The sequence below is a fragment of the Mastomys coucha genome, unplaced genomic scaffold, assembly GCF_008632895.1.
Source record: "Mastomys coucha isolate ucsf_1 unplaced genomic scaffold, UCSF_Mcou_1 pScaffold22, whole genome shotgun sequence".
NCBI classification, from domain to species: domain Eukaryota; kingdom Metazoa; phylum Chordata; class Mammalia; order Rodentia; family Muridae; genus Mastomys; species Mastomys coucha.
The window spans coordinates 196,454,229-196,468,118 of NW_022196905.1; the positions used below are offsets into that span (position 1 = coordinate 196,454,229).

Below are 13,890 nucleotides of genomic sequence, written 5' to 3' on the forward strand. Positions count from 1 at the left end.
ACGAGGCTTCTGGCTACTGTTAGATGCCATAATCTCTTTTGTTTGCTTTCCCTTGTTATAATCTAATCTGTCTATCTGCTAACACTGTATGGCAGTATTCTTGAGATGTATACATTACTTTACTGGTCTGATACATATTATCAGGGAGTATAAACTTTTTTTAATGAGGGCACTCATGTAATATGTTCATCAAATTATATCTGCAGCATTATCATCCCATTTGCTCTATTTAGTAGTGAGGTGTTTGTATTAAAGATAATCCCAGAAAACATCATCCTAGTGTCCTGTATCAAGATGCTGAATGCTGATGACCTTAGCTAGCAAGATGGCTCAAGTCTTACAGCCTGAGTTCAATCCCCAGGAACCATATAAAGCTGAAAGTTGAAAACAGAATCTACAAAATTGCCTTCTAACTTACATACTACTTGTAGTGTAGCACAAACACATACATGTATATTAATATAATAATAATTTGTTATTAAAAACATAATTTCATGTTTCCTAAAGCCTTCTTAATTATGTTGTTTTATAATATTTAAAAATGATCAAAATGTGAAGAAAAATTTTCTTCAGCTTTTTCTATTCTTATTTTAATGTGTCTTGGAAAAGAGTTTTAGAAATGCTTATACATCTACTGGACTTTTTTCAAATCCCAATGGAAATGATGTTACTTGGGAGTTACTACTTTTCACGCATCATTTTCTATGGAAACAGTAACTAGAACTATTTTAATTTAATAGTTATTTTTAAATTATTTCCATCTGTTATGAAGTTACTAATAATTGTTTAAGTTGGGGGCTGGAGAGATAGTTCCAGTGTTAAGAGCACTGGCTGTACTTCTAGAGGTCCTGAGTTTAATTCCCAGCAACCACATGGTGGCTCACAACCCTCTGTAATGGACCCGATGCCTTTTTATCTGATGCCCTCTTCTGTCATACAGACGTACATGCAGATAGAGCATTCATAGACATAAAAGACATAATAAAAAATAAATAGATAAATAAATCTCTTAAAAAGGGGAGAAAGAATTAAGATATGCAGCCAAGTTCTAAAACTTTCTTAATTTTGTTATAAGTAGGAAAGTGTTTCTCCAGTTTTTAATTTTAAGCTTAAATCTAATCTATTGTTCTTATAACTATGAGTGAAGTAATGCAGTGACAGTACATTTTTAAATAAATTGATTTTCACTTACTATAAATACTTTCCTTGTCAAATTTTTCTTGCACAATTATAAAGCTAACTGCCATTTTTAAACATACACTAAATGATATTTAGTCTTATTACAAATATAACAAATGGTTCACTATAAAACCTACTATAATATTCACATTCAGATACCAATTCTTTTTTCTTTTTTCTTACTAATGATTTAAAATAGATAAAATTTTAATGCTCTCTCTAGTTGCTCTTGTTATTTTGGGCTTTTTGAGACAGTGTCTTCTATAGACCAGGCTTGTCTTGAATTTACTATATATTTCAGGCTGACCTTAAACTTCTGATCCTCCTGCTTTAGTTTCTGAAATGCTGAGACAATAGATAGTGTGCCACCATGCCCAAAAATCCCACGGTATTCTTTATAAAAATGGAATGATTTATTAAAAGCTAGCATTCAAACTATATATTTGAAGCTATTATAATGTAAAAATCTACTTCTTTGACTATAGTGAACAGTAAGGAATTACCATATATTAGAGTTTACTGGTTTTCTCTTTATTGTAATTTTCCAATTCAGTAGTAGAATATAGTTGCTTTTCACAGTATCTTCTGTGTAAACAGATAACATAAGCATGTCTTGCACTGTGGCAAATGTGCAGAAATTTCACTATAGTTATTCATAGACTGGATTAGTTTCATATCCTCTCTTATTTTAATTATAATTAGACTTTACTGGTTGCTCATTAAAACAGCTCATACAGTGAGCTGTCAAATGTTTCCCTTTGGTCTGCTTAGCAATTGCTGGTGAAGACCTGAGGGCGGCTAGTGTAGTGTTTTGCTCCAGGATAGGTAAATCAGGAGAGACAGCTTTTGTAAGCCCTCACCACATTATGCCTAGTTTGTGAAGTCTCATTGGCTTCTATCATAAATTATGCAGATGTTAAATCAAGGTATCATCTTTAATTCTTATGTCTTGCAAATGTTCCATTGTAATCAAAGTATAACTTGTTAAGTACCAAGTTGTACAAAGTCAGAAAAGTGAAATATCATTGCTGATACTAACTCTGGTAAGTAGTTGTTTCTTCCTAAATGTCTTGCAGTTTTAAAAACAAATTATAAAATCATGCTTTTATGAAAAGAAAGAAAATTTTTCTGACCTCATACATTAGGATATGGGCTAGATAGCTTTAGATGTCTAAATTGGGAAAATTAGACACAAAAGTATGGTTCTATGTTTGCAGGTGTAAACATTATGTCAGAGTTTTTGTTAGTAACCCTAGAATGTTTTGAGGGAAGGCAGAAAAAGGTAGTACTCAAGCCTATTTGTAATGTAATTAGATTTTTAAATTTTTAGTTCAAATATTTGCTGAGCAAAGGAGTTCCAGTTATCAAAATAAGATGTTTAGATCCTCAGTTTCCTTTTCCATCCTACCTTTCATTGTTACTGAGGTTAGCTGTATTTCCTTTCTTCATTCACAAGCCTGATTTAGAGTAGCTTAGAGTGTTCTTGAATAAATTAATTTACTACTCTGAAAGGGGTGAATGGTGCTGCCCAGATGCACAGAACTGAGCCACTCCAGGTGTCTGTGGTTCCACACTCTGATTCTGTTATTGTGTTTAGTAGGGATTACCTATAGCAAGATAAAATTTTATCTTTACTAAAATATACTTATAGTACAAATAGGCTACCCCAAAAAGGCATTTAAATACTGGTATCCATTCAATGTATTCAGAAAAATGAGGCAAATCATTTTAAGGACTTTATCCTACTTTTCATTATGAATTCAAACTCAGTTTGTTTATTACTTATAAAGTGAATCAAAGTCACATAAAAGAAAGTTATCAGAAAGATATTCTCATGGAGAACTTGGCAATATGAGTATAATTAGCCAGATCATGGGAATGGAATGCTAGAGTCAGAGGACTTTTTGGAGATTTATTTTTTCCCCCACTCACTAGAGCACTGTCATCAGACATATTTTTCTGGCGTTCATCTAATTAAGCAGTAAATTATTGTTGATGATATGTTCAAATATAAGTAGTGTTTATTGCAGCTGCTTGAGATAAGTTACAAATATTTGTTGAATATTATAAAACCTGTATTTTTCCATGATTTTGTACATAAGATTTTTTCATAGCAAACATCATTAAAATATAAAAATAAGAATACTTACAGCCACAGGGAACAAGATTCTCCAAAGGACACCATCATGTCACGGATATGGGTAACCAAACTCCATAGCAACTGCTGGCAGTGGCTCATGGGGTGGGGGAGAACATCTGCACAATTTGGTACGATTCTCTAGCACGCTGTTGTTATCTGCATGATGTTGTGATCTCAGCTGTATGTAATGTCTTGATCTTGTGCATGAGCTTGTGTACTGTGTGATAATGACCACATTCTAGTAAAGGAACGTGCTGAGTACTGTCTGTTTGCACTCAGTTGTACTTTCCCTGCATGTACAAGTTCAGTGTGTCAATCTATTCTGCTAGGAGCGTTGTGATAAAGTGTACTTTTCATCTGTCTTGTTTAGAACATTTTCTGGACATAGCTATTTTTAAATTTAGAGTCTTAAAAACTGATAGTAAGCATAGTGAATATAGACCTGTTTTCAACTCTCTATGTTTTAAATAATCTTTACAATATAAAAGTATGCATTAGCTATAGAAGCAAATTTCTCCTATATCATACAAAAATGCCTAATTACATACACCTTTATGCATTTTACTAATTGGATCTTGGGTAAAAAACAATTGCAGAAAGTATTTTGTTTGACCTATTTTACATGGAAATGAATTAAGTAGATACATAGTTGATTGCTAAAACAACATTTTTTTTTCTGTTTAACCAGGAAATATATAAGTTCTTTCTTTATAGGAGCAATTTTAAGAAGGCACTCACCTTACTGTAGAGATTTGATTGAGTTTTTTATATATAGTCTGAAAATGGTTATTATCTCATTCATAGCATAGGGACAGTAGTATAAATATCTCAACTTTTACTCCTAAGAATAGATAACCCCAAATGGTTTTGTCAGAACTTACAGAAGAACATTCTCAATTACATAGTAAGGAAGGGATTTTCAAGTCTAGTAAATTTGAATAGGATAGATTTCTAGTTAGTTGGCTTGTTTACAATACAGCTTTGTAAAGCCTATAAGGTTTGATGCACATAGGGAATATTCAACAATTACATGTAGCATGAAACATCCAAATACAACAGTATTTAGTTTTGTTTAGGAACATTCCAAGAAACATACTTAGAAATACACTTATAAGTTTAAGAATTACTGTGATGTCATACTATTCATTTGCAGCAATCTGATAAAACTCTGTTGGTTTATAATTATTTTTAAAGTTAACCTGCCATCTCTATAATGGAATCTGTGTACTTACAATTACTTGTTTTCTTTTCCATTAAAAACAACAGTTTTGTTGTATCTTGACAGACTGAGATAATTTTCATATTTTGTGTTTTAGTTATTACTTAATTTGTTAAAGAAAGTGTTACTTTAGAAAATAAACCCCTAAAGCAATATTCAGTATTGCTTTACACTGATACAAATGTCCCTGAAAGGTAACTTGGTATTATTGACTATTTGTAATAAAATCTTTGCTATCTTATTTTCTGTATGAGCTGTATAAAATCTGAATATCTCCTGTATTTCCAGAGAATATTTACAGGCCATATAGACAGAAGTAGAAAATTTTACTTTTTTTTTTTATAGTAAATAGTCTCAATAATAACTGTATGTTGTAGATAGTTGAGAATAAGTCCTATTGACAGGAAGATGTATGTACCTTGAGCAGTCTTTTACAGCCTGTGGTTCCAGAAACTTGAATTTCTAGTTCTTGGCTAGGATATAACCTGAAGCTTATCTTGGAATGACTGACTCAGTCAGTGGCTGTCAGTGGGTCTCTCAGTTAGTTGCCTCATGTTATGAACTGGTTGGTGCCTGCAGTGTTTATTAAGTAGAATGCTTTGGCTTCATCAACCAGCTAAGCTAACAGTGACTAAAATCGTATATATTTCTTTGCTTTAAAGCGTTTGAGGAAGATGTGTCAGTGATGCAGTGATTTCATCTTTGACAGTCTTTGGGCTTTGACTGGAAGAACTGCCATATCTTCCTCCCTCCCTTCTTTCTTCCTTCCTTTTTTCTTTCCTTCCTTCCTTGAAAATAGATCATTCTCTCATACAGTGCATCCCAAACAGTTTCCCTGCCTCTACTCTTCCCATCTCCACCCTTCCCTCCCTTCTCCTCCATATATACTCTCTCTCCATTTCTTCTTCAGAAAAGAGCAGGCCTCCAAGAAACAACAGCCAAATAGGACAAAACAAGATACACTAAGACAAGACAAAAAGCCCTCACAGCAAAGCTGGATAAGGAACCCAACAGGAGGAGTAGAGTCTCAAGAGTAGGCAAAAAAAGTCAGAGTCACACCCACTCCCACGGTTACTAGCCTAGCAGAAATATCAAGCTAACAGCCTGGCAGAGATCATTGCAGGTTCCGTGCTTGCTGCTTCAGTCTCTGTAAGTCCATGTGAGCTTAGTTGATTCTCTGGTGTCCTTCATCCCCTCTGACTCCTACTCTTTCCTCCAGCTCTTCCAGAAGGTTCCCCAAGATCTGAGGGGAGGGCCCTGATGAAGACCTCCAATTTAGACTCTCTATTTGCATAAAGTCTGTCTGTGGGTCTGTGTACCCACTCCCATCTGCTGCTGGAGAAAGCTTCTCTGGGGATCAGTCTATTAGTATAATTAGTATAACAGTTCATTAGGAATTATTTGTTTGTTTGTTTGCCAGTTGTGTTTGGTTCTATCCTAGGTCTCTGTACTACCTCGTTTCCTCTTGAGGCATAGGCCTGAAGTTAAACTGAAGATTGGTTGGCCACCATTGCCCCAGCACATCATGCATGACTTGACATGTTATAAGCATTTAGCAGAATAAAGATATTAACTTGGCCAGAGAAAGCTAGTTGAGCTGTATTTGGGTTGGGGAATTTATCTAATTATCAACTAGCTCCTTTTACTCCAATTAAACTCTCACATCAAATATGAAGATAAATTTATAGTGTTCAACCTATTCAAATTGCTGTGCTTCTGGTACCAGTGTCTCTCCTTTGCGTATAAGGCCTCTGACCCAGCAGATACCATCACTGAAGGGGAGAGAATCAAATCTTTGCAAGTGGTCATTCATTAAAGTATTATTAGGGTACTTACCCAAAGACTGAGTCCCTCTTTTCTGCTTCTAGCGTTCATACTTAGCAGAGTATCTGAATTACAGCCTAAACCAACCATGCAATCCTTTCTATTCTTTTTCTATTGACCCAGAAGTGTTTATGTAATTTAGTCCAGTGAACTACAACATCAGCAGAATTATACTGAAGGATTTGTAAAACTTGTTTCTAAGCCTAAGTATGGGGAATGTGGGGGTAAAAAAATCTGCCTTCTTTGTAATGAGAATATTGTATGTATATATGAATTATGTTAATGTATTATGTATGTATGTATATATATATGTATATCTAGTCTGGTTTATAGATGATTTTATAGTTAAGAAACCAACTTTATCCTGTCTGTTACATCAACTTCATTATCTCTCAGGTCTTCCCTTTCCGTCCTGTTTCCTATAGTCACTACAGTACATGGTTTACATGCAGGTTGTGGAGTAAGTAAACCTTTTGCAGAGAAATGGATTTCCCACAATTGGCTCATGTTGTCAGAGCACCTGATGCACTTTCCACTTGTTTCTTTTATTATCTATGTTAAATGCTGATTTTCTGTCCCATTGTGAAATCATTATAATAAATAAAAATTAAGTAAAATTAATAGGCAATGTGATAGTAGGCTGTATTATATAAGGGGGTCTTTTTCTTCATTTAAATTGTGCTTTTATACCAATTTAGATTAGTATACTAGAGATCTTATAATGTTATATTGGTTATCTTAAGTTCATTTTAAAAAAAAATCTGTTTTCCATAGTTTGTTTTAGCATGCTTTCCCTGACAAGGTTCCTTCTAACTTGATATATGTATAGTTTCAAATCCTTGATATCACATTCTAGATTTAATACATAAGATAGCTGTCTCTCTTGCCTCATTTATTTATGAGATGATGCTCCCAACATAGCTGCTGTATCAAAAATGACAATGACATTTTTTCCCTCAGATTCAGTCTTCAAGTATAAGGTTTATATCAGCTTAATCATGACTTTAGAGGTATGGGAAAACATAAGTATAACATTAGCTTTATTTTTCAACAAATTGACCAGAGTGTGAATTTATCCATTAGATTTTTTTTTTTTTAATTTTACAGTCCAGATTTTATCCCCATCCTGGTCCACCCTTTGACTATTCCTCATCCCATACCTCCACCCTGCCCTCTCCAAGAGAATGTTCCCACTTCCCCAGCCCCCACACCACCAGACCTCCCCACTTCCTGGGGCCTCTATTCTCTTGAGGGTTAGGTGTATCTTCTCTGACTGAGTCCAGACCGGGCAGTCCTCTGTTGTACATGTGTTGGGGCCTCATATTAGCCAGTGTATGCTGCCTGGTTGGTGGCCTGGTGTCTGAGAGATCTCTGGGGTCCAGGTTAGTTGAGACTGTTGGTCCTCCTACAGGGTTACCCTCCTTCTCAGCTTCTTCCAGCTTTTCCCTAATTCAACCACAGGGGTCATCACCTTCTGTCCATCGGTTGGGTGCAAATATCTGCATCTGACTCTTTCAGCTGCTCGTTGGGTCTTTTGGAAGGCAGTCATGATAAGCCCCTTTTGTGAGCATACCATAACCTCAGTAATAGTGCCTTGGGGCCTCCCCTTGAGCTGAATTCCAATTTGGGCCTGTCACTGAACCTCCTTTTCCTAAGGCTCCTCTTCATTTTTTAACCCTGCAGTTCTTTCAGACAGGAAAAATTATGGGTTAGAGCAACCCCATCCCTCATTTGATGCCCTGTCTTTCTGCTGGAGGTGGGCTCTACAAGTTCCCTCCCCCAACTGTAGGGCATTTTATCTAAGGTCCCTCTGTTTGAGTCCTGAGAGGAGTCTCTCACCTCAATCTGGAGGGTTCCACCCACCGCCTACCTCCCTAGGTTACCTGTTTCCATTCTTTCTGCTGACCCTCAGGGCTTCAGTCCTGTTCCTTCCACCAATACCTGACCGTGTTTTCTTCTTCCCATCCCTGTTGCCTTTCCTACCCAGGTCCCTCCCTCCCCCCTCCTATGATTGCTTTCTTCTCCCTCCCAAGTGGGATTGAGGCATCCTTATTTGGGCCCTATGGCTTGTTAACTTTTTTGAGTTCTATGGATTTTGTCCTGGGTATTCTGTACTTTTTTTGGCTGATATCCACTTATTAGTGAGTATATACCACTAATGGTCTTTTTGGGTCTGAGTTACCTCACTCAGGATGATATTTTCTAGTTCCATCCATTTGCCTGCGAAACTCAGGATATCCTTGTTCTTAATAGCTGAGTAGTATTCCATTGTGTAAATGAACCACATTTTCTGTATCCTTCCATTGTGGGACATCTGGGTTGTTGTCAGCTTCTGTCTATCATAGACAAGCCCTCTTTCATCATAAAACTTTTAGGTATACTTTCTTTAAAATAAAGATTCTAAGGGTGAACCATTCTAGGCCGTACAGTGACCTACTGCTGGTGGTGATTTGAAACAGTCCTCTATCCTCTAAGAAGTAAATTTGAGGCATTTCGACATGTCCTTGGGGAGGGTCTTACTAAGCATCTTGACCTCATGCGAGTTATGTCATTTTGATATGGAGTAAATAACCTCTGTTGTTTCTGCCTCTGTGGAATAGGTAGTTAGAATACTAGTGGGATTATGATGATAAACAAAGTAACGCAAGTTAAGTGGTCAGTGTTTCTAACTGCTCAGTAGCTACTCTAGATATGTGTTCTCCAGGTACAGCTACGGTGACTTAGAATTTGAAGAGCCAGATTCAGCTTTAGGCCTCGAAATTCTTCTTAAACCTTTAGATTCTAGTAAATAACTCTTTGCAGCTCTTTATAATGTGTGCGTGAGTCAGAGAAGGATCCTCAAGTTTTGGTGAGACTTTTGCCTTTAATGTATTATCTGGCAAGTACACACAGTAACGTGCTGTTTTCATGAGTACATTCCTCTACTTCTGTACTCTTAAGACTTTTTAAAATTTTCATAATTATTTAAAAAAATGTTCCAAAGCTCCTAAGTATGCCTCAGATGTCCATATGTCTAGCTATTATGAAAAAGTTATAATTTTGTTTTCAAAGTATAATACTTGTATATGACATTTATTAAGCAAGAATTCCAAATCATGTGTAAACATCACTGTCTCATTAGTTTGGATTTTAATTAGCACATTGTAGCTAATAAAGATTCTTTTCCGCAGTTTCCTTTGCCAGCCTAGAGCCTGGTGAAGTTAGAATGGGCTTTTCTAAGGTTTTATCTCAGCTAAGCCAGGATGAAGTTTCCATGTAGTTGTTGGTCATACATTGTGATTTGAGAAGGGCCATCATGTCAACCTGTTTATCTTAGTGATGCACCTTTGTGACAGGTGTGGCTCTGTGAGGAGCTGTTAGGAACTCACTGCTGGGACTCATTTTCGGTTTCAAAGTGTTAAAATTAATTAACAGGGATTTCAGTTATTTAAAACTTAAAAAATGAGGTTCAAGTTATTTGTCTAATATCATTGCCTTCTCCTTTTTGAAAAAAAAAAAAACAAGCAGAAAATCTGTTTTGTATCTACCCTCCATTTTTCTAAGTTTCTTTGAAAAGGTTTTTCATTTCTATTTGGACTTTTATTTGCCTGTCTATCTTTTATATGAGATTTCCTGTTGACATATTATAGCCACAAGGAATTTCAGGTACATATTGTCAATATTCAGTCATTTCTCCACATCTTATATTTTTATGTACTAAAAAGTCCATGGAAACAAAAGTCCTCAGTTTAAACAGTACCTATAAATAAGGTGATTTCTTCCTGAATCCCATACTCAAATCTGAATAATCTGATTTTCATACCCTGTGGATGAAATGTGCTCTTAGGATGATAAGATTTCCTTTGAGGAAATTACTCATAGGACATTTACACTGTCCACAATGGGCACTTCTACACAGTGTGGAGAATGCATGTCCTCTGCTCTTAGGAAGAAGGGATGACATTTGTGTCCTTGATGTACCCTTTCCTATTAGTTCCATATATAACCTTGCAGTAAATTACCTCATTATGGGTATTCCATAAGAGGAAAGCTAGCAACTCCTTAATACAAATGACTACAGAGTCTTCACAGGCTCCTATCTCTAGTCACTACTTGTGAGGAGAAGATTTTCAGTAACATAGACAAATGTAGCTTTGTTTGTACAAAGGTCAAATTTTCTGAACGAGTCCCTGTTGGGAAATATGCTAAAGCAGTACATTTTGAGGTGGCCCATTCAGGTTGTCCTTAAAAACACACATTACTTCTGAATTACATTCTGAAGGTCTCTAAGCATGTGAGAGGGCTTTGCACACTTACAGAAGAGAGAAAATATTGCAAAACTTAGCATATGTAACACGATGAAATTGCAAAGTAAAAACTGTCTGAAATTTCTCATTAATCTTTGTTTCACCACAAATAAAAAAGTAGACTTTTTTTTTTATTTGCAAATAGTTATCCTCAGATAAAGTCATTGTTAATTATTCAAACTTTGGGCTGGAGGCTGGATCAGTGGTTAAGAGCACTGACTGCTCTTCCAGAGGTCCTGAGTTCAATTCCCAGCAGCCACATGGTGGCTCACATCCATCTGTAATGGGATCTGATGCGTTCTTCTGGTGTGTCTGAAGACAGCTACAGCATACTCAAGTACAGAAAACAAAATTATTCAAGCCTTGCTGTTTTTAGTTTCTTTTTTATCCTGACTAGGTAAGGAAGGTAAGATTTCGTGCTTACCTTAGCATCTGCAGTGCTATAAGAAAGAAACTGGGAGCAAGCAGAGCAGAGAGTGCTCCCTATGCAGTGCTTGTTCTCTGCCCGAGTCTGCCTGTGCAGACTACAACTGCTCGTAAAGGCCACACTCTGGGAAGGGGGACTTCTAAAGTGGACTGTACCTCTTAATGTGCTCTACTCTACTCTACATTGCTCAGTATATTCAAATTTTCTGTTTCATTGTGATTCAGATATGTCAAAACTAATGTGTCAATTGTCATGAAAAAAATTAGAAATCTAGATTGAATTATTTTGTGTTATAATTTTTTTTTGCTAAAATTTAATTAGTATACTTATGAAAGCCTTCAAAATTGCTGTAAAAGCAAAAATCAACCAATATGGGCTTTGGTTTGCATTCTTAATACCGTGCCCTGTCCCACACTGCACAGCACTGTGTGCTCTGGCTGGTCCTCCATGTTTCCCTGCTTTCATTCATCTGCTTAGCTTTATTTCTCTGTCAAGTTTCTTTTATCTTCTGGCATACACAGTTCAAAATTATCTCTAAAGATATACCTTGTTCTTCTTTCTTTTACTAATTTTCCCATCCTCTCCACTGTGTACTAACATTTCCAGGTGAGTGTGCCTTCCCCACCTTCAGCTCACTCTTTATGTAGTCGATTTGAACTTGACCAATTCCATGGAGAGACTTCTGGAAAGTCACTACTTTTCGTTTTTCCCAATTTGCTGCCTTGTTTTCCCATTAATCTCCTGGAACCATCTAAAAGGAGACTTGCTGTGTTTCCGTTGGTCACTGTAATGCTGTCATAAAAAGCTCTCTTAAGACTTTTATTGTTTAGGGAAGAGGCTCAGAAAGTTTAGGTAAATTGCTTGTTTTTCCATCATCAGGTAGCAGCACTGTGGTCAGAGCATAAAGCATGGCTTGGCACAGATTCTGAAAACTGCTCTTGTAACCGAGAATGGCTTCTTTCAGTCATTCAACGTTTTGTTTTTCAGTTTGCTTTCATTTGGTGTTTGTGTGTGAAGTGTTAATTTTTTTTTAAACTAGGACTTACACTGGGTCTTAGCTATCCTAGAACTCACTGTGTATCCAATGCTAGCCTTTACCCTCCTGTTGTGGGAAATATTAAAAAAACAAAAACAACCAGCATGTTCCTGTGCTAAGTCCTGCACCTGCGGGCCACTGGCTCCTGCTGGGTGCTCTCAACTTGGCAGTCTCAGCCCAACTACTCTCCAGAGAGGGAGTTTTTCTTGCTACCGCTACCATGCAATGCCCCATGCAACTCACAGTCATCCATCACAACACCCAAATTACCTGGTAGAATTAAAACTCTTAGTGCTTATAGTTAACCAATCAGATGTATGTATCAATAAAATCACAATTTACAAGATACCAATACAGTAGTTTCAGAGCCAATTGATAATGATAAAAGCTTTATCCCAATTATTCTAACCTTATGATATCCTAACTGTGGTACACTGGTTTACATCCACCTCCATTCTCTCCATCTTTGCTTTTCCCTGTCCAATCACAGGCTTCCTGCTGCCTTAATGTGATTGGACAGGGAAAATCCTGCGACACCCTCCTGGCTCAGCCTCCTTGGGAGTGGGGTTATGGGATAAGCCACTAAACTGGACTGGCAGGGACCTGTATACATCTTTTTTTAAAATTATACTTCAGTCTCTTATGTTCCAAGACAGTCTTCTATCATCCTCCGTACCTATAATATTTCTTGTTCAAAGTCTTTAATATTTATCCACTCATTTTGTTTTAGCTCCTACTGGTGACAACCCTGCATATAGGTTTAATTTTTAACAATATTTTTATGATTCTGCTCTTGTGCTCTTACCTTCTTACTCTCTTCCCTCTCTGTTCCTTCTCTCCCCACTCCCCTCCCCCTTCTCCACTTGTTCATGGCCTGTACTCCCAACCCCCATCTCTTTCTACCTGTTTCTGTCTCTACTCCCTTCTCAATTCATCTCCCCATGCCCTAAACAAATTGTATTCCATACTAAAAAGCAAACAAAACAAAAACAAAAAACAATTAAACCTAACCCTAACCCTAACCCCTAACCCCTTACCCCTAACCCCTAACTCCTTAACCCCTAACCATGACCCTGACCCTGACCCTGATCCTGACCCTGATTGTGAGAACCGAGTTCCGGGTGCACTTCCCACAGCTCAGGTAAGCCACCGAACACGGGGACCAGTTCCATTCCTGTCCTAGCAGCACTCCTAGTGGCCAGGCCCCAGCCCCTAGGGTTTTTGTAACTCTTGGAGAGTGTTATATGTGCACACTACGCACATATCATACCTATCCCATACTCCTCCTCTAACCCACATCCACCTCTACTCCCAGCTCTAACTCCTCTTTTTATTTGTATTTATTTTGTTTGTTTGTTTATGTGTATTGGTATTTTTCTGGCTTATTATGTTTACACACCACATGTGACTGGAGCCCAGACTGGTCAGAAGAGGGCACCAGATCCCCTGTTTCTGAAGTTAGAGTGTTACAAGGGTCCTTGGGAACTGACCCTGGCCCTCTGGAAGAGCAACTCATTTCCTAAAGGCTGAGCTATGTCTCCAGCCCTATACTTAAAATATAATTTCATCATTACATCATTACCCCCATAATCCTCCCATGTCCCCCACTCCCTCTCAAATTCTGGACTCTTTTCTCATTATCATTTTACACACACACACATACATCCTATTTTCCCACACTGTCTTTTTAGTAATTAATTGCCTCTTAAATCTTTCTAGTTAGTTCTTCATTACTTCAGTTAACACTGTGTGAGAGTGTGTGTGAGTGTGTGTGTGTGT

General features: G+C 37.1%; 1 protein-coding gene across 4 annotated transcripts in view; it reads left to right on the top strand.

Moving 5' to 3' along the window:
• The window catches only part of Fbxo8 (F-box protein 8), a 48,834-nt gene that overhangs the window by 26,764 nt on the left and 8,180 nt on the right, over positions 1-13,890 (top strand). Inside the window, exon 1 of one of the 4 annotated variants that reach the window (XM_031339852.1) lies at positions 3,352-3,447. The exons of the other annotated variants lie outside the window; for them this stretch is intronic. The gene's annotated coding sequence lies outside the window, so the exon portion shown is untranslated. Of the gene's footprint in view, positions 1-3,351; positions 3,448-13,890 lie in introns of those variants that run through there. 4 annotated transcript variants of the gene reach the window in all.